Raw genomic sequence first — 24,902 nt, 5'->3', positions numbered from 1 at the left:
TTTGTCTTCTTACCTATCTTATTTGTATGTATAAAGTGTGTGTGTGTGTGTGTGTGTGTGTGTGTGTGTGTGTGTGTGTGTGTGTGTATACCATGGCTTGTGTGTGGAGTCAGAGGACAACTTTGTAGAGTTGGTCCTCTCCTACCTCTATGTGGGTTCTTAGGATCACACATAGGTCATCAGGTTTGTGTATCAAGTGATTTTTACCTGAAAACCATCGTGGCAGCCTTGGGATGTGTTTTCAAATGATAGAAGAAAGGCTCAGTCACTTGGGAGGATTTTTCATGACTCTACAAGGACATGGATATTTATTGTTTTCTACTGATTGGTTGTTTGTATGTCCAAATTATCCATGATAAACTACTCTAAACAATTCCTTAAGGAGCAGCAAAGATCACCCAGAAAACAGAGTGTGAAAGAAATATTCCATTTTAGCTACTCAGATATTTGCTTCTTGTACCTACTTGGGTCTCTCTACAAAACTGTGCCCTGAGCACAGCTGATCCTGCATTTGCAAGTTCTGCGGGAGACAGTCAGACCCATTTGTCACCCTTCCTGTAGTCTACAGATGATGCCCAGAGCTGTGACCTTGGATGCAGAGAGGCCACAAAGCTTCAGGAGAAGGGGATAAAACTTTTAATGGGATTTAGTGGCCACCCACCTCCATCACCTCCCGATCAATATTCTCCCCACAGTCTGCAAGCCTAGAGCCCCCAGTGTGGTCTTAGCCTGAGGTCCTTGATCAAGGACAATCTCCCAGATAAAATCCCCCTTCACTGCTAGCTGCTGCCCCATGTGGGGCTGTCCTGTCACTGGTTGCCTGGCCCCCAGCAGACATGTGGCTGTATGCTCTCCTTCCTGTTCTGTTTGGCTGTATCTCTGGGTCTGCCTTTTCTTCACCAAGAGCCTGGGTGTTGCCAATGCAGAGGCCTCTCTTTGACCGTCCTGGAGATGTAATAGTGGGGGGCAGATTTTCCATCTTTCGTTTTTCTACTGGTACCCTGTCTGACTTCACTGCCCCACTGTCTGGACTTCTGGCTTCCAGGTAAGAGTTGGATGTGGGATAGGAATCTCTGAAATCCCAAAACAGCTTTATAAGCTTGTTTGTAGCCTTGGATAACAGTTAATTCTCTGAATCCCAGCTAGAGGGCCACCACTTTTCTCTGTGTATACATGCAATAGCTCTGTTTTTCTCCTTATACACCACCTCTGTGTGTCTGTCTTTCTTGTTTGTACCAGACTGAAATATAGGATGCTCCTGTACTAGCTGTAATGTATGTACATGCTCCAAAGGCCAGGGAGCGATTCTTGATTCTTTTGTAAATCACTGGTTCCTAAAGCGGTGTCTAGGTAGGTGTGTTTGTTGAATGGGTCAGTGTGTAAATAATAGATTTTTCCTTATTTATTAGCCTCTCTGATTCCTCTGTACTATATTACTTTTGCTTGTTATTTTTTCTAAGCCTTCTAAGCCTCCAATTCACTAGGTAGTTGAAGATGACCTTAAATTTCTGATCCTCCTGCCTCTACCTTCTGAGTGCTGAGATGATTGGACCATATCACCAACTCAGTTCCTTACATGCTGGAGATCAATCTTATGAACTGAGAGATCCATAGTACCACATTAGGATATATTTGTCCTAGCTTCCTCAAGATACTGTTGCATGAATTAGTTTTCAAAACAAGCATTTGGGATATTATTTGGCTTTTAAATGTTTGTATTTAGCTTTATTACTTTTTTAATGCTGCAGTGACTGAGCATAGGCTCACTCCTAGCTCTCAGGAAGCTGAGACAGGAGCATTATTAGTTTCAACCAAGATTGGGGTGTATAATGAGACCTGAGTCAAAAAGAGTTGTTAAGAGTATTTTCTAGGAGTGCATGGTGTTATAGTCAGAGAGGCAACTGCCCTTGGGTCCCACCGCTGGACACAGGCCATCCCGTGAGGACCTGACCAACTTGGCCCCAGTTTCCGGCCTATGGGCAGGTCCTGCCAGAAGGCTCCCCTTTTCCAAGACTGCAGGCAGACACTGCAGTCTTCACACCCTGCCCTCACACCCATCTGCTGGAGACCCCAGCCACTTCCTGAGACTCAGAGACCAACCCCCAGCTCCTGTTGGCCCTGGAACTCCCATCTGGGCCAGAGGTGAGTGCCTGGGGTTATAGCCAGAGGTAACTGCCACTGAGTCCCACCACTGGACACAGGCCACCCGGGGAGGACCTGCCAAACTTGGCCCCAGTTTCCGGCCAATTAGCAGGCCTTCAGGGAAGGCTCCTCTTTTCCAAGACTGCAGGCAGACCCTGCAGTCTCCACACTCTGCCCCCATACCCACCTGCCAGAGACCCCAGCCACTTCCTTAGAATCAGACACCAGCAGAGACCCCAGGGACTTCCCAAGACTCAGAGTCCAGCCCCCCAGCTCATATCCTGCCAGCACTCTCATCTGGACTAGAGCTTCCATCCAGCCCAGAGCTTCCATTGGACCAGAGAGAGGCTCCCTAAATCTGTCAGCTCTGTCTGGACCAAGTACACTGATAATACCAAGAATGAACCCAAGAGGAGATGGGCAGACGTCAGGGCAGAAGTACATACAACAAAATAAAGAGCAATAGAGCATCACCAGAACCTAGCCCTTCTCCAACAGCTAGACCTGAACATCATGGAATGGAAGAAGAAGAAGAAAACAACCTTAAAAGTAACATCATGAAGAGGCTAGAGCCTTATATAGAAGAAATCAAAAATAAAGTAGAGGAACAGACAAACAAAAAATGGGAAGAACGCTATAAAAACTAGAGGAAAGGACAATTAAAGCAGAAGAAAACAATAAGTCCTTGAAAGAAAATCATGAAAAAGCAAGGGAGACAGTCCAAGATCCGAAGAGGGAAATAGAAAAACTGAAGAAGATACTAGCAGAAGGAATGTTGGAAATAGAAAATCTGAGTAAACAAACAGGAACTTCAGAGGCAAGTATAACCAACAGAATGCAAGAGATGGAAGAGAGGATCTCTGGTATTGAAGAAACAGTAGAAGAAATAGATTCATCAGTCAAAGAAAACACTAAAACCAACAAAGTCATGACCCAAAATGTCCAAGAAATTTGGGACACCATGAAAAGACCAAACCTAGGAATAATAGGGATAGAGGAAGGAAAAGAATACCAACTCAAAGGCACAGAAAATATATTTAACAAGATCATAGAAGAAAACTTTCCCAACTTAAAGAAGGAAATGCCTATGAAGATACAAGAAGCCTATAGAACACCAAACAGCCTAGAGCCCAAAAAAAGTCCCCTCGCCACATAATAATTAAACAACTAAACGTACAGAATAAAGAAAGAATATTAAGGGCAGCAAAGGAAAAAGGCCAAGTGACTTATAAAGGCAAACCCATCAGAATAACACCTGATTTCTCGATGGAGACTTTGAAAGCCAGAAGGATCTGGACAGATATAATGCAGACACTAAGAGACCATGGATGCCAGCCTAGACTAATATACCCAGCAAAACTTTCAATCATCATAGATGGAGTGAACAAGACCTTCCAAGACAAAACCAGATTTAAACAATATTTATCCACAAACCCAGTACTGCAGAAAGCACTAGAAGGAAAATTCCTACCTAAGGAAGGCAGATACACCCATGAAAACACAGACAATAGGTAACACCACAGCAGTAAACCCCAAAGAAGACAAGTACACACACACTACCACCAAAAAAATAAAATAACAACAGGAACAAACAATCACTGGTCATTAATATCCCTTAATATCAATGGACTTAATTCACCTATAAAAAGACACAGACTAACAGAATGGATATGAAAACAGTACCCATCTTTCAGCTGCATACAAGAAACATACCTCAAATTCAAAGACAGACACCTCCTAAGAATAAAAGGCTGGGAAAAGACTTTCTAATAAAATGGTATTAAGAAGGAAGCTGGTGTAGCCATCCTCATATCTGGCAAAATAGACTTCCAGCTAAAATCAAGCAAAAGAGATGATGAAGGACATTACATACTCATCATAGGAAAGATTAACCAAGATGAAGTTTCAATTCTGAACATTTATGCCAAAAACACAAGGGCACCCACATATGTAAAAGAAACATTACTAAAGCTTAAATCACATATAAAAACCCACACATTAATAGTGGGAGACTTCAACACCCCATTTTCACCTCTGGACAGATCGGCCAAATTGAAACTTAACAGAGACATAATGGACTTAACTGATGTTATGGCTCAAATGGACTTACTCGATATGTACAGAACATTCCACCCAAAGAAAAAAGAATATACCTTCTTCTCAGCACCCCATGGAACCTTCTGTAAAATCGACCACATAGTTGGCCACAAAGCAAATCTCAACAGATACAAAGGAATTGGAATAACCTCCTGTGTTCTATCAGACCACCATGGTTTAAAGTTAGATTTCAACAACAGAAAAAACTTCGGAAATCCTACAATCTCATGGAAACTGAATAATGCTCAACTGAATCACCAATGGGTTAAGAAAGAAATAAAGAAAGAATTTAAAGACTTCCTAGAGATCAATGAAAATGAATACACCACATACCCAAACTTATGGGATACTATGGAAGCAGTGCTAAGAGGGAAATTCATAGCACTGAATGCCCACATAAAGAAGCTGGAGAAATCTCACACTAGTGACTTGACAGCACACCTGAATGTCCTTGAACAGGAAGAAGCAAAGTCTCCCAGGAGGAACAGATGCCAGGAAATTATCAAATTGAGAGCTGAAATCAATAAAATAGAAATAAAGAGAACAATACAAAGGATTAATGAAACAAAGAGTTGGTTCTTTGAGAAGATCAACAAGATAGACAAGCCCTTATCCAAACTAACCAAAACACAGAAAGAGAGCATCCAAATTAACAAAATCAGAAATGAAAAGGGGGACATAACAACAGACAATGAGGAAATCCAGAGAATCATCAGGTCATACTTCAAAAACCTCTACTCCACAAAACTGGAAAATCTAAAAGAAATGGATAATTTTCTGGATAGGTACCACATACCTAAGTTAAATCAAGACCAGATAAACCATTTAAATAGTCCAATAACCCCTAAGGAAATAGAATCAGTCATTAAAAGTCTCCCAACCAAAAAAAAAAAAAAAAAGCCCTGGACCTGATGGTTTCACTGCAGAATTCTACCAGATCTTCAAAGAAGACATAATACCAATACTCTTTAAATTGTTCCACACAATAGAAGCAGAAGGTATATTACCAAACTCCTTCTATGACGATACAATAACCCTGATTACTAAAGCAAACAAAGATGCAACAAAGAAAGAGAACTACAGACCGATCTCCCTCATGAACATTGATGCAAAGATACTCAATAAAATTCTGGCAAACAGACTCCAAGAATGTATCAAAACAATTATCCACCATGATCAAGTAGGCTTCATCCCAGGGATGCAAGGGTGGTTCAACATAGGAAAGTCCGTCAATGTAATACCCCATATAAACAAACTCAAAGAAAAAAACCACATGTTCATCTCACTAGATGCAGAAAAGGCATTTGACAAAATCCAACACCCCTTCATGATAAAGGTCTTGGAGCGATCAGGAATACAGGGAACATACCTAAACATAATAAAGGCAATCTAGAGCCAGCCAACAGCCAACATCAAATTAAATGGAGAGAAATTCAAAGCAATACCACTAAAATCAGGAACAAGGCAAGGCTGTCCCCTCTTTCCTACTTATTCAATATAGTACTTGAAGTTCTAGCCAGAGGTATAAGACAACATAAAGAGATTAAGGGGATACAAATTGGAACGGAAGAAGTCAAGCTCTCCCTATTTGCAGATGACATGTTAGTATACATGAGTGTCCCCAAAAATTCAATCAAGGAACTGATACAGCTAATAAAAACCTTCAGCAACATTGCAGGATACATGATCAACTAAAAAAAAAAATCAGTAGCCCTCCTATATACATTAGACAAACAGGCTGAGAAGGAAATCAGAGCTACATCACCCTTTACAATAGCCACAAATGATATAAAATACCTTGGGGTTACGCTAACTAAGCATGTGAAGGACCTATATGAGAAGAACTTTAAGTCCCTGAAAAAAGAAATTGAAGAAGATGTCAGGAAATGGAAAGATCTCCCATGCTCATGGATAGGCATGATTAACATAGTAAAAATGACGATCTTACCAAAAGCAATCTACAGATTCAACACAATTCCCATCAAATTACCAACACAATTCTTCACAGATCTGGAAAGAATAATACTCAACTTCATATGGAAACACAAAAAACCCAGGATAGCCAAAAGAATCCTTTACAATAAAACAACCTCTGGAGGCATCACAATCCCTGACCTCAAGCTCTACTATAGAGCTACTGTAATAAAAACAGCTTGGTACTGGCATAAAAACGGATGTGGACCAATGGAATTGAATTGAAGACCCTGACATTAACCCGCATACCTATGAACATATAATTTTTGACAAAGAAGCCAAAAATGTACAATGGAAAAAAGAAAGCATCTTCGACAAATGGTGCTGGCATAAGTGGATGTCAAAGTGTAGAAGGCTTCAAATAGATCCACATCTGTCACCGTGCACAAAACTTAAATCCAAGTGACTCAAAGACCTCAACATAAATCCAGCTACTTTGAACCTGATAGTAGAGAAAGTAGGAAGTACTCTTGAACGCATTGGCACCAGAGATCACTTTCTAAATATCATACCAGTAGCACAGACATTGAGAGAAACAATCAAACAATGGGACCTGTTGAAACTGAGAAGCTTTTGTAGAGCAAAGGACACAGTCAACAAGACAAAGCGACAGCCTACAAAATGGGAAAAGGCCTTCACCAACCCCACATATGACAGAGGGCTGATATCCAGAATATATAAAGAACTCAAGAAATTAGACATCAAAATGCCAACAGTCCAATTAAGAAATGGGCTATAGAACTAAACAGAGAATTCTCCACAGAGGAAGTTCAAATGGCTGAAAGACATTTAAGAAATTGCTCAACATCACTAATTATCCGGGAAATGCAAATCAAAACAACTCTGAGATACCACCTTACACCTGTCAGAATGGCTAAGATCAAAAGCACAGAAGACAGCTTATGCTGGGGAGGATGTTGAGCAAGGGGTACTCTCCTCCACTGCTGGTAGGAATGCAAGCTTGTACAGCCACTTTGGAAATCAATATGGCACTTCCTTAGAAAATTGGGAATCCATCTCCCCTAAGATCCAGCTGTAGCACTCTTGGGCATATACCCAAGGAATGCTCAATCATACCACAACTGCATTTGCTCAGCTATGTTCATATCAGCTTTGTTTGTAATAGCCAGAACCTGGAAACAACCTAGATGCCCTTCAACTGAAGAATGGATAAAGAAAATATGGTACATATACACAATGGAGTACTACTCAGCAGAGAAAAACAATGACATCATGAGGTTTGCAGGCAAATGGATGGATCTAGAAAAAATCATCCTGAGTGAGGTAACCCAGACTCAGAAGGACAAACATGGTATGTACTCACTCATAGGAGAATACTAGATGTAAAACAAAGATGACTAGACTGCTACACAACTCCAGGGATGCTACCTAGAAAACGGGAACCTAGGAAAGACCCAGGGATCACCCAATGACAGAGAAATGGATGAGATCTACATGAACAACCTGGACGACAGTGGGAGTAATGAAGGGCAAGATTTGAGGGAAAGAAAGCTTAGGGGAGCAGGAGATCCCAGCTGGATCAAGAACAGAAAGGGAGAATGAGGAATAACAGACCATGATAAATGAAGACCACATGAGAACAGGAATAGGCAGAGTGCTAGAGAGGTCCCCAGAAATCCACAATGATATATCCTCTGTAGACTGCTGGCAATGGTGGAGAGAAAGCCTGATCTGACCTAGTCTGGTGATCAGTTGACTAAACACCCTAACAGTCGTCTTGGAACTCTCATCCAATAACTGTTGGAAGTGGATGCAGAAATCCTCAGCCAGGCCCCAGGTGGAGATCCAGATGTCCAACTGTCGAGAAAGAGGAGGGTCTGCAAGAGCTTGAATCGTTGAATCCAAGATTGCAAAACGCACAGGGACAAATAGCAAAATGAATGGAAGCACATGAATTATGAACCAACAGCTGTGGAGCCCCCAGCTAGATCAGGCCCTCTGGATAAGTGAGACAATTGAATAGCTTGATCTGTTTGGGAGGCATCCAGTCTGTGGGACCAGGACCTGTCCTTAGTGCATGAACTGGCTGTTTGGAACCTTGGGATTACACAGGGACACATGCTTAGCCTGGAAGGAGGGGACAGGACCTGTCTCTACTGAATCCACCAGGTTTAAATGAATCCCCAGTGGTGTTTTGGTCCTGGAGGACATGGGAATGGAGGGGAGGGGCTGGGGGGAAGGTGGGGCTGGGGGCAGGAGAGGGGAGGACAGGGGAACCCATGGCTGATGTAGAAAATTAAAACACATAATAATAATAAAAAAACAAAAACAAAAACAAACAAACAACAAAAAAAGAGTTTTTTCTAGCTTGTTGGCGATGGTGCACTGCTTCCAATTCCAGCACTTGTTAGCCAGAGCTAGGCAGATCTCTGTGAGTTCAAGGCCAGCCTGGTCTATAGAGTGAGATTCAGCACAGGCACGAAAACTACAAAGAATCCCTGTCTGGAAAAACAAAACAACAGAAAAAAAGACAACCCCCCCAAAGAAAACCAATCTTTTCAAAACATAACAAACAAACAAAAACCAAAAAAAACCCCAAATAAAAACAAACAAAACCCCTCAGTATTTTCTACGGTAACCACCATCATTTTGTAATCAGCTATAAATGCAGGAGATTTTTACTATTGATTTTCACATTTATCATCATTTTTATTCCTTTTTTTGGAGCCAGTATCCTACTTTGTGCTCTAACTAGTCTGGAACTCCTGTGTAGTTCAGACTAGCTGTTCAAATACAAGATTACAAGCATGAGCCACCAACAAAGTGACCACAATGACTTGTCCTTGAGTTTTTTTTCTTTTTTGAGAGAGGGCCTTTTTGTGTAGGTGATGCTAGCCTAAAACTCACTATCGATCTGCCTCTACAACCTGAGTGCTGGAATCACAAGTGTGTACCACCATACCTGGATCCCATGTTGCTTTTTAAGCCATCGGGTAATAATTGTATGTATGTATTGGGTACAAATATGTATTTTAATGAATGTATACAATATAGAATATTTAATCAACCCACCAGAAACACATCACTTTGCATACTTATTTTTTGGTGATGTGAACATTTAAAATCTAATATGGAAGTGGAGACAGGAGAATCTAAAATTGAAGGTCTTTGCAGATGAGGAAATTCCTGTGTTGGTGTCCTGCCTACTGTGCAAACCTGCAGACCTGACTTTGAATTTCCAGCATTCATGTGAAAGCCTAGCATGTTGAACATCTCTAACCCTGGTTAGGAACAGTGAGACAGGCAGATTCCAAAGGTCACTGGCTGGCTAGCCTATCTGAATGGATGAAGTCCAGATTCAGTGAGTTAACCTGTTTCAAAAAAGGAAGTTAAGAGGGGCCCTTGAGATGCCGTATAGGGTAAAGTGCTTGGCATGCAAGTCTTATGAATGATGTGAACCCTCCCTGAAACCCACATAAAGGTGGAAGAAGAGAATTGACTCACAAAGTTGTTTCCTGACCTCTATATGTTGTAGCATGTATGAGTCTACAGACAGATCATACACACACATGAAAACACAATAATGTTCTTTAAAAGGTGGAGAAGCAATTGAGAAAGATATCCTGACATCCCATCAGCCTTTACCTTCCACAGGGATACACCATGCACACAATACCAACTCTGCTACACACACACACACACACACACACACACACACACACACACACACACAGAGGTGTGGGCATGGTTGAAGATGATACAAGAAGTCTACTTCTCTCTTATCCATACGTGCATACACATATTCATGTAAAAGGAGTTTAATTTTATTCTATATTATACAGTGAATGTGAGGTTACACTGGGTGATATGAAGTCTCTGCCTCAAAACAAAAACAAATCTACTCTTGATGTTAAGTTTAAAAATTAATTAAAATATAACAGCATCAGTTGGGTGTGGTGGTGCTTGCTTATTATCTTAGTACTCAAGACGCAGAGGCAGGATTTCTGTTCTTTGATAGTTACATGCATTTATATAGTTCATTTTGTTTATTCTCATTTCCCCAGACTCTCTTCTCTTCCTTCCACACTTGAAATTTCCTTCTCTTTCTCAGAGATCACTTTCCCTCATTCATGCTATTTTGTTTTGTGACACACTGATTTTAACCAGGACTAATTGTGAGTTTGGAACTGTCCACTGCAGCTTGGTGGATTCACCTGTTCCTTACGTAACTGAAGGCAACGAATGTCTATTCCCCCAAATACGTTATTTATCAGTAGTTCAGTAAACTACTTCTTCCCATAGGGCCCCACAAGAAATCTTCCAATGCATGCTTGACTGTTGACATGCTCACATGTCTGCAATGTCTGCGTCATGTCCTAAAGATAGTATTTCATATCTCTTCTCCCTGTCTTTAGGCTCTTGGGTTGAGTACTACTGAAATAGATGTTAGTTGCTATAAATTGTAACCAACTATACAGTGCAATAGATTTTTACTTTGTTTTCATGACACAGAGATTCTGTATGTAGCTTTGGTTCCTGGGTCTGGCTATGTAATTCATGCTAGTCTCTAACTCAGGAAGATCCACCTGCCTCTGTCTCCTGAGTGCTAGGATTAAGTTGTGGCTGCATTCCTGCTGAACTACTCTTGGCCTGGCTCTGAAGAGTAGTATCACCTATCCCTAATCCACCCTTTGTTTAACCAACAACCTTTGTTTCTCTTATTGCCCTATGTGAATCTTGTCTGGGAGTCTCCCAAGGATCAAAGGCCTATGCAAAACTTGATTCAGAAAACCCAGAAAACTGTGGTACCCAAGAAATCAAGGAATTTGCAGTTGGCTTTTTATCTTAGGGAGCTCCTTTCAGGTTGCTTTGAAGGTATGGAAATTAACTGTCTAAACTGTAAATAGAGAGAAAATAAAAATGCCCTGGGCTAAGGGAAAGTGCTTCAGTCCTTAGAGGCTGGACCCTCCTGTAGCCACCAAATGGTAAATTCATTTTTAAGATGCCTCTGATTCTTTTTTCCATGGATCCGAGTGAAACCACACATCCTTGCCATAAGAAACAGTGACAATTGGCTCCCAACATGACGCCACCACACTCAGATTGTTTAATACATCTTCACTTATCCCTCCTGTCTTCTGAAGCTGCCCCTCTGATTATTGTCTCCACATTCCCTCTGGCTCCCCTTTATGTGTTCTGAACTGTGCTCCTCTGCACATTTATGTGTAAGTATTTGTGCATATGTATGTTTTACATTTATCCCTTGAGTTACTGAGTTTATTCCTGTTCCATTTACCCCATCATGAGTGATGCATGTGGGCTTCTCTTTCCCTCAGCGTTTCCAACTGGGGCTACCGGGTGGCCCAGAGTTTTGTCTTTGCCATCGAGGAGATTAATAGGAGTGCTCACTTGCTGCCCAATGTGACCCTGGGCTTCTCTATTCGAAACTCTGGGGACACAGTGCATGGAGCCCTCCATGAGACAATGAGCTTCCTCACAAGGCAGGAGGAGCCCATCCTCAACTACACATGCCAGCATAGCTCTTCTCAGGCTGCGTTGGCTGGGGACACAAGGTCATCCCTGTCTGTCTCCATGGCCAGACTTCTGGGACTGTACAAGTTCCTCAGGTGAGTTGCTGAAAGTCTTCTTCCTTCCTGAGTGTAGTGCAGTCCCTTAGTGATGATAGTAAAAATGATGTGATGGTCACAGTAGTGAGCAGCTCTACTGTGGAGCCAACTCCCTGCAAATGTTCTCCATGTCCAACATGGTTCTCCTACATGTGTAGAGTTTAGAGGGAACTATCATCCCTCTCAATGATGAAGTAGTAGAAAATTTTTCTTTTATTATTTAAAAAAATATTTTTACAGAGTATTTATTGTGTATATGGATTTTACATTTATATATAATAAATATATGAAATATATATAAGCACACAATATATGTCACATATATCATATATCAATATATCATATGTATCACATATACACACATATATCTCTGTATATATGTATCTATATAAATATATGCTCTTGGACATTCAGATTCCCTAGAACTGAAGTTACAGATGTTTTTTATCTGTCACAAGGGAGCTGGATTTTGAACTCAGATCTTCTGAAAGAACACCAAGTACTGTTATCCACTGTACCATCTTTTCAACCCTCATTATATAATAATGTGTGTGTGTGTGTGTGTTTGTGTGTGTGTGTGTGTTTGTGTGTGTGTGCACTCAGCACGAGTGCAATGGTGTCCATGTGGAGGTCAGAAGACATTTTTAATGTGTCAGTCCTTTTCTTCTACTATGTTGATTTAGGGGATTAAGCTCAGGTCTTCAGGCTTGGTGGCAAACACCTTTATCTGAGGAGATATCCTTCCAGTTCACAGAGAAAGAAATACACATGTGTTTGTGTGTGCACACATAGATGGACTTCTCAGTAAGTTCTTCTAGCTGTAGGGGTTTAGAATTTGAATGTAGGTAATTGGGCTCATGCCACTTTCTCCCATCTACCCCCTGGATGTTCCCTGTAACCCAGCCAGCAGTGCCATTACCACAAAGGGAGCCATGTGTGACAATCATCTCTTTAGTTTATAGTTTTAAGAGGTGACTTGAGGATAATTTCTCCATTTCAGGTGAACAATTCAGTGGCTTATATCTTAGGATGAGTACTACAGGTGATTTGAGAACATTTTTATTCTCCTGCAGAAAGACATTCCCTTCAAGCCCATAGGTACAACAGCACATCATTCCTACCCTGAGACAACCTCCAACAATTTGGTGTGATCTTTACAATTGCACCATCACACACACACACACACACACACACACACACACACACACACACACACGCACACACACCCAACACCATATACACGCACAACACATGAATTTAAAATATAACAACATAATAGCTGTGTGAAAACCAGAGAGTCAGGCCAATCCTAGCCGAAGTACAGGAACAAAACATGAGATGGCAGGTGAAGGACAGATACTGAGAGGAGAGGAGGTAAAGCTATGGTTCTGGTCTCCATTCCAGAAGCCACAGGGCTGTGTCTGGGATGATCAGCCAGTGAGGGGCACAAAGCTGCTTGTAGAATCAGCATAATTCTGAAATCAGGATGCTCACATTTCCCTGAAAATTATTTGTTTTAAAATTTAATGTACATATATGAGTATTTGTATATGTTGGAGTCTATGCCACAGATGCAGGAGGAAGCCAGAAGAGGGTATCAGATTTCCTGGAGCTGGAGTTACAGGCAAATGTGAGCAACCTGATGTGGGTGTTGGGTATTGAACATGGGTCCTCTGTAAGAACAACAAGGGCTCTTAACTGCTGAGCCATGTCTCCATCCCCTTCCTTCACTCATTTAAACCAGATCACCAGCCCATGCCTAAGTCCAGATCTCATCCACTCATCTATCCTGGCTTTTCCTTGACAGGTCAGTTATTCATCCTCACTACCCAGCCTCAGTGACAAGATCCAGTTTCCATCTTTCCTGCGAACTGTGACTAGTGACCTCACATCCTCCCTTACAGTGACCCAGCTGATAATTCACTTTCAGTGGTCCTGGGTGATCATTCTGGCCCATGATGATGAATATGGGCAGCAGGCCAGCTCTCTGGCCACTCAGGAGCTGAGCAGAGCTGGTGTGTGCATTGAGGTCATCCTCCATGTTCCTTCCTATGAATCTTTGGGGGAAGATTGAAGAGATTGTCCAGAGGATACAAAAATCCACAGCCAGGGTTGTTCTGGTTTTCCTAAGCAATGCAAATTTCCAGCTCATCCTGTATAGCTTTCAGGGTGTCCCTGTCTCAGGCTATGTCTGGGTCAGCAAGGACAATCTGCACATGGTGCTCACCCTGAACATTCTAGGCATTTCCCGGGTACTGCACAGCACTTTTGGTCTTCTGCCTCACAGCAGCAGGGCAACTGGCTTCCCTGAGTTCCTTGCTCATCTGCGGCCCAACCAGACCCCAGAAGACATGTTTATAAAGAAGTTCTGGGAGTTCACCTTTGATTGTAAATGGCCCCACCAGAGCAGCACAGTGACAGAGGGTGTCCAGTTGTGCTCAGGGAATGAGAGTCTGAAAAACAAGCAGTACCCTTTTGCAGAAGTTAGTAAAATTGATGTTGCTTATACAGCTGTCTAAAGCATTGCTCATGCCCTGCAAGATCATAACCCGTGGGCACCAGTATGGGAAAGTTACAGGCTCTCAGGACTTTCAGCCCTGGCAGGTGAGAAAGGCATGTGTGGTGGGAGTGATTCAGTGATGGTTGGGGAAGAGGATGTTGGTTCTGACTAAGCTACCGAAAAGCTGACTGTATGCTTAAGCAAGGATTCCTCATACTTGTATCTAAGAGGCATCTTAGAAGGAACATGGGAAAGGATTCCATGCTATGTGTGTGATCTCAGATGAGTCAAGTCCTTGTAGCATCTCTTGTCTTAGCAAATACAGGGTGCCTAATAAAATAAAAATTTAATATAACAGTAAATAGATTTATTTTAGTGTCTTAAAAGTGAGCTTTGATAAAAAGTTGGTTTTCAGTATAGGCATGATATAAAACAGAATTTCAGAGAGATACCAAATGTTATTTATTTTTGTCCTTTTTTGGGTGTGTGGTGTGTGTCTATGGGCTCATGTGCATGGGCATGCAGGCACATGTGTGGGGGTGCACTTATGTGTACATCATTCTTCCTTCACTCTACTCCCTTCATATTTAGGGCAGGGTCTCTTGTTCAGACCCAGAACTTGTTGATGTGGCTGGTCTTGCTAGCCAGCTTTCTCTGGGCTCCTCCTTTCCCCACCCTCTGAGGACTTAATTACACATGTTCTGCCACACCCACCTAAAATTTAGATGGGTTCTGGGAACTTGAGGTGTAATCCTCATATTCTTTTTAAATTTTCTCACAGACTTTAATTATTGACTACAAAGTCTTTTTATGGTACATACATTTTCTAAAGTCTTCCATGATTACAAAAGCATATCAAAGTAAAGAAACAAAAGGAGCAAACAACAAATATCATGAGAATGAAAATCTAATATTATGATAAAATCAACTTTTCACTCAATATCTTTTTCCTTAGAATTGGTATCATAAAGCCTTATGGTTACAGAAAAATTAGACAGTATGTCTCTATTTAAGTTTTACTAAATTAAAATAACCAAAGTTATTTCCTAGTATCTGTTATGTTGAGCTTCTCCTGTATTATTCTATTATTCTACTATAATAAATATCTTATCTTTCTATGGAAATTTCATTCCTCAGTCCCTTGTTTAAATTCTTTCTTCTAAATCTGATATAAGACCACCATCCTTTCCCTTGACCCCTGAAATAACATGCTTTTCTCTGTGTGATCCTCAAATTTTTATAGGAAGTGTTTTAATTCCTGAGCCAACTCCAAAGTTCTCACTTATTATTCTGTTTAAAAATATTAGTGATAAATTCATATACATATGTAATGCATTTTGGTATTCTTGGCAACAGCCTATCTGTCTGTCTATCTATTATCTATCTATCTAACTATCTATCTATCATCTATCTGTCTATCTATCTATCTATCTATCTATCTATCTATCTATCTATCTTCTCAAATCTATTCAGGGTAGCATAGGCGCAGATATGTAAGGAAGCTCTTGGAAGAAACGTTGCTCACTTGTGAGGTAACTAAAGAGAGTGGTAACCAAAGAGAGGGTATATTTTCATCACCTTCACTGAGATGACCTGAGTCTCTACTGTGTCCCTTGTGAAGGTACCTGTGGTTATCAACCAGATGCACAGTCTGGTTGTTGTTTTTTTTTGCCTGAGAGTGACAGATTACAAATTACATGAGGCCTGGCTTGGTGGCCTATGCCTGTTATGCTAGCACACAGGAGGTTGAGATCATAGAATCCTGAATTCAAGGCCAACCAGGACTACACAGCACAAAACAGATATGATTGTGGTGGTAACTGTGTGCATACTCTATGAAGAAGATTTAAAGTAGATGGAGTGAGGAATGAGTGAAGAGAAGTGAAAGGCTGGACACATTCCTTTTATGAAGTAATATCTGAGTTCCGGACAAGAGGGTGAGAAGTCTCACCATGTGTAGAACTGATAACATTGCCGATGTCAGGGACAGCATGTGTCAAGACCCTAGAATGGAGCAAATAGAAGAGCATCATGGGAGGGACTGATGAATTATGGGAGACTGTTTGGTGTGAATGGGTGGTCTAGGTGGGCTGGGGCCAGTCTGTGGAAGTCCTGCTAGGATTTGGAGTCTACTGAGTGTGGTGGGAGGACTGAGGACAGAAGTGTACAGCCAGAGAGACCCTGGAGCAGCAACCACATTGTCATGTTTTGGGTTTAATTTTAAGGCTGTTGAGGTGGAACAGTGGGTAATGGAACTTGTCCCCAAGCATAAATTGGATTCCTGAGTCCCGCATGGCAGCAGGAGAGAACATTGCTGAGAGTTGTTCTCTGGATTACTCAATATGAGTGAGCTGCACACACACACACACACACACACACACCACACACACACACACACACACACACACACACACACTCAAACACACACACATGCACATGTGCGCGCACACACAGATATTTAAAGGTATCTGATTAATTATTATGAATTATTACTTATTAAAGATAGAACATTTTTGTTAGTCTGAAAATATCATGGGTCCTTCTTCATCTCCTTTATACCTAATGGGTCTAATTCTTTGTTGAAGTGGAACTGTTTCACTTCAGAGGCTGATGGCATGTGGCATCAGGGATAAATGCCCCAACAGGTCTTTGCCAGTCTACAATGTCTCCCTTCCTTCCTCAGCTGCTTCATACTCTTAGGAAGGTGCACTTCAAGACTCCTGATGGAAGCAAGATTATGTTTGATGCCAATGGAGATTTGGTGACAAAATTTGACATTTTCCAAGGGTGGAAGACTCCTGAGGGTATATTCAAATTGGTGCACATAAGCATGATAGACCCTCAGGTATCTTCAGGGAGCAAGATGATGATCCATTTGAAAGGGGAATCTTCAAGTGATTTGCCTGACTGCATTGATAAGTCTGGTCCTAATGTGTTAAAGTGACAGGGCAATTCTAAGTCCAGGGCTCCGCATCTCTACTTGTGCATTGAGTTGATGCAGCTCTGGATGGGCCAGTCAGTTATAACTGGCTATGCTGTTTACCTTAGAAGAGATCTTTCTCTGAGTGATATTGATTCACCAGCAAAAATGACCTGACAATACTGTAGCACTTCTTAATGTCTGCCAATACTTATAGTTGTTTTTCAAGTTTTATTGACATATATGAACTTTTCCCAGCATGTATATTTGTGTAGTATGTGCATGCCTGGTGCCTATGGAGGCTGTGGAGGGCACTGGATCCTCTGGACATATAGATACAGTGTGAGCTGCTATATTCCCAGAGGTGCTGGGAACTGAATCCTGCTCCTCTGAAAGAGCAGCTTGTACTCTCAACCACTGAGCCTTCTGTCCTGCCCCCATATCTTTGATTGTTGATACAGGAGTCCCTGAGAGTCTGGAAGGACAACACATCAAACTATTTAAACCCTTATGTTTAAACCCTTAGCCATGCAAGCCAGATGTAGCCCTTCCTTGATGACACTCAAATGTATGTCTTCATTCAGGCAGTTGATGGGTTAGATATGTTTTTCTGAAAGGCTTCTTTCTCATCTAGTGTTCTGCAAGGCAACTGTTCTGTTCTGGTTCTCACACTGAGGTCAAACATTGTATTCCTGGAGAGTCCCTGGTGACACTGTGCTCACTGTTACTAGGTGCCCAGCTCTGTCTGCAGTGAAAGCTGCCTTCCAGGGTTCAGCCAAGTGCCCAGGCTGGGAGCCCCCCACTGCTGTTTTGATTGCAAACCCTTCCCAGAGGGACAGTTTGCAGACCAAAGAGGTAAGGACATGTGGAGCTGGAATCTGAGGGTCAAGAGGGCCCTGTGAGCCTCCTGTAATTGTCCATTATTTTAGTTACTGTTCTACTGGTGTGAAGAGACACCACGACCAAGGCAGCCTCTAAAAGAAAAGCATTCAACTGGGGGCTTATTAGAATTTCAAAGTGCAAGGCCATGACTATCATGGCTGGAAGCTTGGAATCAGGGAGGCAGGCATGGTGTTTCAGCAGTAGTAGAGATGACATTATGATTCACAGGCAACAGGCAGGCAGAGAGGTGGAGCGTGTGCCTGGTCCGGGAGTTTGATCTTTCAAAGATACTACTCATCCAACAAAGCTACACCACTAAATCCATCCCCCAATCCCACCAATTAGCAAGCAAACATTCAAGTATATAAGCCTATGAGGGTCATTCTCGGTCAAACCACCACATACATCCATTGAGATATTGTACAGTCTTTTCTTTCCTGTGGGACATCAGCCAGAACTCTACTCCTATTGTTGTTCTTAATTAAAAGCTTTATTGAGACAGATAAGTGCATGAACCATCATTGGAATAATGATGCATAATGAATTCTCCTCTAGCAAACACTACATATCTTTGGTCCCCAATCAAGAAACAGCCATAAGCTACTTCCACAAGCTTCTAGTAGTCTTGTAATGGAACCCTGGCTTTTGCTCACAATGATGGATTTCATTTGCTTTTTAAACCTCTTGTTAGTGGAATTGCATGGTAGATGTTCTTTTGTGAATTCTTTCTTCCTCTGTATTAGTGGGGTTCATCCCAGAGGTTGAATGGCAGTAGACCACACATCTTATATTGTAGGAGCTACAGAACTTTTTCCTTTACCATTCTGAAAGCTGGAAATGCAAAGCAAAGTTATCATCAGGGTTGGTGTTATGTGTAGCCTCACTCTTGCCATGGTACAGTCATCTACTCACTGTGTGTGTGTGTGTGTGTGTGTGTGTGTGTGTGTGTGTGTGTGTGTGTTCCCTCTTTTTTTTGGTTTGATGTTTGGTTTTGAGACAAGGGTTCACCATGCAGCACTGGCTGGCTTGGAACTCACAATGATACCAGTCTGTCCCCACACTGATAGAAAAGTACCTGCCTCTGCCTTTCAAGTGCTGAGATTAAAGTCATGTGCAGCAACACCTAGTCCTAACTCCTTATTCTTAACAGAATAGCAGCAATGTTGGAATTAGTGTCTGCCCTGATGACCTCATTTAAGATTTATTAGAAAATCTCCAGTTTACTTATAGCAAAATACAGTGGCATTTTGAGGTGCCAAAGAACAAAACTTCACAAAATGAATTTTGCAGTCATAATTCATTTGAAAACATTGGTTAATATGACTAATACTATATTAGGAAAAAAGGAAACATTAAAAACTCACATAAGAGACCAGGTGTGGTAGGCACATTCCTTGAATCTCATCCCTCAGTAGATGGAGACAAGAGGATCTTGGAGATTGTGTCTTGTTATTATAGTCAACTCAGTGATCTCCATGTTAAATGAGAGATTCAGTGTCCAAAAATGCGATCATGAGGGACTGGCAAGGAGTTTCAGCAGTTAGAAGAACCTAGATGGGGACTGAAAATAATTTGTAACCCCAGTTGTAGGGGGACTGATGTCATCTTGTGACTTCTACAAGAACTTGACATGAACATGATTTATGTGTGTGTGTGTGTGTGTGTGTGTGTGTGTGTGTGTGTACAGAAAAACATTCAACAAGTAAAATAAAATAAGTAAATCCAAAAAAGTTGTTGAGATTAGTGAAATGGCCCTTCAGTTAAAGCATTCACTGTTAACTTTGACAACCTGAGTCCAACTCCAGAGACCCTGATGGTTTTACTGACCTTCAGGAGGATACCAAGTAAGTTTAATTAGAAAAATAAGGTGAAAGAAATGATTGGGAAACATCTGTTAATGGCTGATCCTACAAGCATGTGCATTAACTTACATACATGTATGCACACACAAACCTACACATACACAAACTCACATAAATTAGGTATAGTGGTGCAGGCCTATACTCACAACACTTTAGAGGATGTGGAAGAAGTCTTAGGAGTTCAAGATCATCCTCTGCTACTCAACAAATTCAAGGCCAGCCAGAGTTACCTGAGACACAGTTTGAAAACAAAACAAAACTCACATAAAACAGAGACTGTGCAGTTTTTTTCCTCTGTGTCTCTGCCTCTAATACCAGACATTCCAGCCCTGGTCAACAGGAATAATTCATAATACATGACTTGACAAAAAGGCTGTAAGAGCAGTTAGTGCTTAGGACGCCTTCCTTCAGAGCTGGTGCACTTTATATAGTGTGGTAGAAATGGTGTCTCTGTGTCTCCCATAGACAGGAAGAGCTGTCTTCTGTGCCCCAAGGAGCAGTACTCGAGCCACACGAGAGACCGTTGCCTGCCCAGGACAGAGATCTTCCTGGCCTTTGAGGAACCTCTGGGATTCATGCTGGCTTTGGTGGCACTCTTCCTGGCTGGTCTGGCTGTCCTGGTTCTGGGAGTGTTCCTGAAGCACAGAGACAGCCCTGTGGTCAGGGCCAACAACAGAAGTCTCAGCTACTTACTTCTGGTCTCTCTTTGCCTCTGTGCCCTGTGTGCCTTGCTGTTCCTTGGGCGACCCAGTGTCACGACGTGCCTCCTCCGTCAGACCACCTTTGCTGTGGTGTTCACGGTAGCCATGTCCTCTGTTCTGGCCAAGACTCTCACAGTGGTCCTGGCCTTCAGGGTCACCAGGCCAGGGGACAGGATCCGGGTATGCCTGAGCCCTGGGGCTTCCTCCTCAGTTGTTCTTATTGCTTCCTTCATGCAGGTTGTTCTTTGTGGGGTCTGGCTGGCCACATCCCCACCATTCCCAGACAGGGATATGGTCTCAGAGCCCCAGCACATTGTCATCCAGTGCCAGGAGGGTTCTGGCACCATCTTCTTCTGTGTGCTGGGCTACTTGGGTTTCCTGGCAGTGGGTACCTTCTCTGTAGCTTTTCTGGCCAGGGGCCTGCCAGATGTCTTCAATGAGACTAAGTTCCTGACCTTCAGCATGCTGCTCATCTGCAGTGTCTGGACAGCCTTCCTGCCCCTGTACCACAGTGCCCGGGGCAAGTCCACTGTGGCTGTAGAGATCTTCTCCATCATGGCCTCCACTGCTGGCCTTCTGGGTGGCATCTTCATTCCCAAGTGCTACATCATCTTGCTGAAACCAGAGAGGAACACTGCTGCCTGGCTAAGGCAAGGCCACCAGGCACAGCAGGATAGGCAGAGTGAGATGCTCCAGAGGTGTGTTCCCAGTTCCTCATCATAAATCTTTATGACCTAGTCCTAGAGGGCATCACCAGGACCACCTATGTGACATTGTGTCACTGTTTTTGTGGGCATCTAAAGGAATTTAAAAGACAAATCAAGATTAAAGTGAGATACTTTTAACAAAACACTCATGACTGTCTCTTGATAGTGGTCATAGATGGTCACATAGATGTTTATTTACTATTCTTTTTGTATTGATAAAATTTATCACAATTAAGATAGTTAGAAAGGGAGCTCATAAGATGGGTCAATGGATAGAACAACTTACCATTAAGCATGGCAACCTGGATTTGATACTGAGAATCAAGATGATGGAAGGAGAGGTGATATCACTAACTTGCTGTGTTACCACTGCTTGCTAACAGAAGCACCCCCTTTTGCATAAACACAAACATAAATGTAAATTGTGAAAAGGGTGATGAAGTGATGATGATCTCAGGTGTTGCTGAGGGTGTGAGGAATTGACAGGCTGATCATGGCTTTCTCTTTTTTGTAGCTGGAGTTTTCTCCAGTCTTCTCCAACACCATGGATCCCACAACCACTTATAAAATAATCACTCAGAAACTTATATTAATTAAACTGCTGGGCTGTTAGCTCAGGCCTACCACTGACTATCTCTTTCTCTTAACTCAGCCCATTTTTGTTAATCTATATGTTTCCACATGTTCCGTGGCTTTACCTTTTGACTTTACATGTTGCTCCCTATAAAGCAGGCTGACATCTCTTATCGGCTTCCAACTCCCAGCCTCTCTTCTGTTTGTCCCACCTATCCTATCCTTCCTGCCTGGTTACTGGCCAATCATTGTTTTATTTATCCATCAATCATAGCAACATATATTCATAACATACAGGGTACCCCACAGCTCTTCCCCTTTTCTTTTTTTTTTTTTAAAGGAATATTTTAACTTTAACATAGTAAAATTACATATAACAAAACAGTTATCTACAACAAATTACAGTTACAATATCTAGTCTATTTTCATTTGGCAAAATTAAAGAGGATATCCTATCTATCTTATATTTGTGCATCTAAGCTTTGTATCTAACTTATCTCTTATTATAACCAAGGAAGTTATGACTATCTAGTCTTCAACTACATCAAAGACCTCAGAAGGATATAATATTACCTGAGAAATGGGAGAAGGACACAAGCAACTTTTGAGAGTCTTGCGAGAGTAGACATAGAGAGCTGGTAGCTTGGACAGTCATTTAAAGTTCTTTTGTAAAGTTGGGGCATCTGTCTTCAGCCCACAGGGCTTGAGTCTCTCAGTCACTTTTCTCTGTATCCTGTAGAATATTTGGCAGTTTTCTCTGCAAAGCAGGAACTTGAAGGACTATTTTGTCAAGCAGTTTAGTGATCACCTTTCTATGGGCTCTGCATGTCCAGTTGATACATTTTTTTAAAAGAATAGTTTCTTGCCCAAATGGCTATTTTTGTCAATAAGAAGATAAACTCCATACGGAGTGTCTTCAATGTCCATCCTCCTCTCTGAAGTAAATCCATGCTGTCAGGAGCAGACATGTCTCACTGTCCAGAAAGTCTAAATTTTTAAAACATTTTAAATGCCATATTCTGTAGGTCTTTGAAGTGTTCGAAGATTACCTATCTATCTGAAATATATCTATGTGTACTTAGAAAACTTAACTAACATGGCTACAAGTATGATTATCATAGATGACTTAGTATTAATCTATTTTTTAATTATCCATTACAATTTCAAATGAGCTGTACCAACATAGTACCTTAAACAAGAGTAGAAATATACACATAGCATAACAAAATTAACTTTTAATTTGTATCAATAAACTAAAATCTGAAACAATATAAAACATTTCAAACAAGTTATTGCTCTTTAAAAGTAGGTTCATTAATCTATTCTTTCATCCTATCATATCTATATGATATACCCTTTTTTCTTTTGAAAGTGATTGTATTTATAATCAACCTGTTGAGATCATTAATAGTGGAGATAGAACCTTTCATTGATAGTTCCTGCACAGACTTACCATGTGATTTAGCAATCTCACTTGGAGATATAAAATAAAACATGTCTGCAAGGACTGTAAATGAATATTCAGAGAAGTATTATTTTGGTACTAAAAGTTGAAAAACTCAAAATGTTTATCAGTTTATGAATGTTTGGTATGACTTATTCATCCCTAGGACATTATTTAGCAATAAAAAATATAAAAGAAATAGAATATTGTTTAATATATGGTTAAATACTGAGAGTTTTATACTGAGTTAAGAAAACTAGATAAAGAACATAATATATCTTAACATTTCAATCTATGAAGAAGCAAACCCAGAAAGATATGTATTAAAATAATGTTGTCTTGAAGTTTATTTAGGGGAGATTCGAGGTGAAGAGTGTTGCCTAAAGGGTACAGTATTTCCTTCTGGGGTGATGAAGGTCTAAAATTTGTTTGGTGGGGCTGTAGAGGTGGCTCAAAGGTTCAGAGCATTTACTCCTCCTCCAGAGGACTCAGATTGGTTGCCAGAACCCACATCAGGCAGCTCATAGCCACCTGGAATTCCAGTTCTAGAGGATTAAACACCCTGGTCTCTGTGTGCACCTAAACTCATGTGCTCATACTCAACCCCATGCTTAGGTATATACTGTCCTCTTCCCAAGTGTCTGTCTCTCTGCCTTAAGGCCCGTGCTTAAATATATATAAAAATAAACTCCAACTTTTCCTTAAAAAAAATGACTTGGTTGTAATACTATACCAATAATCTAAAGACCACTAAATTGTCATTTCCTTTTATTTATTTGGGACAGCCTCGTTCCACAACCATGTTGGCTTTAAACTTACATCAATCGTCTTGCTTTAGCATCCTGAGTGTTGGGATTTTAGATGTAATCCCATACCTGGATAGTTGCATAAAGTAAATGTTAATGGATGAGTTGTACACTATGTGAATTATGTCTCATAAAGTTTGTTTTAAAAAAAGCATTATCCATCAATCACAGATTATGATCTTCAATTATATCCTGATTTCTAAGGAAAGATCAAATAGGCTTCATCCCAGGGATGCATGGAGGGCTCAACATATGAAAATCTGTCATTATAATATACCATATAAACAAACTGAAAGAAAAAAAAACCCACATGATCAACTCATTAGTTGATGAAAAAGCCTTTGACAAAATACAACACCCCTTCATGATGAAAGTCTTAGAGAGATCAGGAATACAAGGAACATTCCTAAACATAATAATGGCAATTTACAGCAAGCCAAGAGCCAACATCAAAATGAATGGAGAACAACTTGCAATTCCACTAAAATCAGGAAAAAGACAAGACTTCCATTCTCCTCATATCTATTCAATATAGTACTTGAAGTTCTAGCTAGAGCAGTAAGACAACAAAAGGAGATCAAAGGAATACAACTTGGAAAGGAAGAAGTCAAATTTTCCTTTTTTGCAAATGATACGATAGAATACATAAGTGTCCCATAAATTGTCCAGGGCATTCCTACAGCTGATAAACACCTTCAGCACTGTG

General features: G+C 41.2%; 1 pseudogene; it reads left to right on the top strand.

The window, feature by feature from the left end:
* The first annotated feature begins 836 nt into the window (after window positions 1–836).
* LOC118569540 lies at window positions 837–21,389 on the top strand (annotated as a pseudogene).
* The last annotated feature ends 3,513 nt before the right edge of the window (window positions 21,390–24,902 follow it).

The sequence above is a fragment of the Onychomys torridus genome, chromosome 1, assembly GCF_903995425.1.
Source record: "Onychomys torridus chromosome 1, mOncTor1.1, whole genome shotgun sequence".
NCBI lineage: Eukaryota > Metazoa > Chordata > Mammalia > Rodentia > Cricetidae > Onychomys > Onychomys torridus.
Note: the sequence above shows the minus strand (reverse complement) of the source record. Positions and strands in the feature narration are given on the sequence as shown.